General features: G+C 36.0%; 1 protein-coding gene across 1 annotated transcript in view; it reads left to right on the top strand.

Annotated features, from left to right (window-relative positions):
• The first annotated feature begins 2,184 nt into the window (after positions 1 to 2,184).
• Positions 2,185 to 2,349, top strand: part of osbpl1a (oxysterol binding protein-like 1A) — a 66,329-nt gene continuing 66,164 nt past the window's right edge. Inside the window, exon 1 of the mRNA XM_037675042.1 lies at positions 2,185 to 2,233. The gene's annotated coding sequence lies outside the window, so the exon portion shown is untranslated. The remainder of the gene's footprint in view (positions 2,234 to 2,349) is intronic.

Here is a 2,349-nt window from a genome sequence, read left to right as displayed (position 1 = left end):
TTTTTTTTCTATTATGATTAATTATATGTTTGGAAATTTGGAGAATGGAATGTGGTTTTCTTTATTTGCTGATGATGGAGCAATCTGGAAGAGGGGAAAAAAATTAAATTTTATTGTAAAAAAGACACAAGAAGCAATTAATAAAATAGAAGACTGGTCCTTTAAACGGGGATTCAAAATTTCTATAGATAAAACGAAGACTTTATTTTTTACAAGGAAAAAAGTGTCTGAAAATGTAAAATTGAAAATATATAATCATGATTTGGAAAGGGTAAAGCAATTTAAGTTTTTGGGTCTATGGTTAAATAATAAACTTACTTGGAAAGTGCATATTCAAAACATAATAGATAAATGTAAGAGAGTGTTAAATGTAATGAGGTGTTTGGTGGGGAGTGAGTGGGGAGCTGAGAGGAAAGCAATGAAATCAATATACACAGGTTTAATTAGGTCCTTATTTGATTATGGCAGTATAGCATTTGGGTCAGCATCAGTTACACCACTCAAAAATTTTGATAATATTCAGCATCAAGCCTTGAGATTATGTACAGGTGCCATCAGAACAACTCCAACATCAGCTTTACTGGTGGAAATGGGAGAAATGCCACTTCAGCTTAGAAGATTACAAATACTTTCAACTTACTGGTGTCAGTTAAAAGGTCATAATGGAAATCATCCATGTCAAGAGATTTTAAAACCTAGCTGGGAAAAAGAGAAAAAGAAATTAAATTCATTTGGCTGGACTGTAGAAAACATTATAAAAGATTTAGATATATCTCACATAAATATTAGTCAAACAGTTCCTCAGTCTCCAGTTCACCCATCTCTTTTAAGTAATAGTGATGTTGATCTCACTTTGTTGGAAAATCGTAAAAAAGAAAACATTTCAGATTCTCATTCAATACAAACATATTTAGATAGTAAGTATTATGGATATGTTAAAATTTATACAGATGCATCAAAAAATTCAAATAACAGTAGCGGGGTTTCATTCATTGTTCCAGAATTCAGTTTCAAAACAGGTAAAATAATTACTGATGGAGTCTCAGTCTACACAGGAGAGATGATGGGAATCATTTTAGCTCTGGGATGGATTGAGGAAGTTCGTCCATTAAGGAGTATAATATGTTCTGATTCAAGTTCTTCATTATACTCATTGAAAAATAATCATTCAGACAGCAGACCTGACCTTTTATTAGAAATTCAATTATTAATTTATAGAATTCAAGCGATGGGTTTATTAATTACATTTATATGGATACCATCACATATAGGAATACAAGGAAATGAGTTGGCAGATAAATATGCAAAACAAGCAACAAAAAATACTTACATTGATATACTGGTACCATTCAGTAAAGGAGAAATCAAATCAGTTATTAAACAAAAGGTGAAGGAAAGATGGCAGAAACAGTGGGAAGAAGAAAGAACTGGCAGGTGGTTTTATAACATTCAAAGGAAAGTTGGTGTGATGAGGAGAACAGGACGAAATAGAAAGGAGGAAACAGTCATATCCAGATTGCGTTTTGGCCACACAAGATTAAACAGTACATTGTTTAAAATGGGAAAACATCCTACAGGAAAATGTGACTTTTGTTTTCAAGAAGAGACAGTGAATCATGTTTTATTATTCTGTCCCAAATATTCAGCTGAGAGGAAGGAACTGGCACATAGACTACAGGTCAACAAAGTACAGTTGAATATACAGGATCTTTTGGATAAACTTCTCACTTCTGAACTTGTTGTTTTTTTGTTAAGCTACCTTAAGAAGACGGAAATAATCGAGAGAATATAGTTTTTTTTTTTTTTTTTCTCTTATTTTCTTATTATTTTATTTAGTTAAACCTATAGTAATTATTTAGCATCCCGATCCATACTCCATTCCAGTAGATGGCGGTAATGCACATCTAAACGTTGCTTGCCAACCGCCATAAAACACAAGACGAAGAAGAAGAAGAAGAAGAAGAAGATCAGCTGATCAGAGTGTAAACAGTCGGCAGCGGCTCGGAGCGTGACGGCTCAGTCAGACATGTTTGTCCGGGTGTGAGGCTGCAGGCGGAGAATGGCAAGTGTGTGCGCGTGAGACAGAGAGCGTGTGTTTGACGAGTCAGTGGACTGACGCTGTGGTGTTCGCGCGACCGGAAGCGGCTCCCGGGACCCCCCAGCCATCACATCACGGAGGAACCCCCCCCAGTGTGAGGCTGGACTCTGACCCTCAGCTCACAGCCCGACAGCTGTAAGTGTCACTTTCTGTGCACGCAGATATTTTACTAACACAATCACAGCTGTAAGTGTCACTTTATGTGCACGCAGATATTTTACTAACACAATCACAGCTGTAAGTGTCACTTT

This window comes from Nematolebias whitei, chromosome 3, assembly GCF_014905685.2.
Source record: "Nematolebias whitei isolate Nwh7 chromosome 3, NemWhi1, whole genome shotgun sequence".
Classification (NCBI taxonomy): Eukaryota; Metazoa; Chordata; class Actinopteri; order Cyprinodontiformes; family Rivulidae; genus Nematolebias; species Nematolebias whitei.
This window is presented reverse-complemented; position numbering and strand designations above follow the sequence as displayed.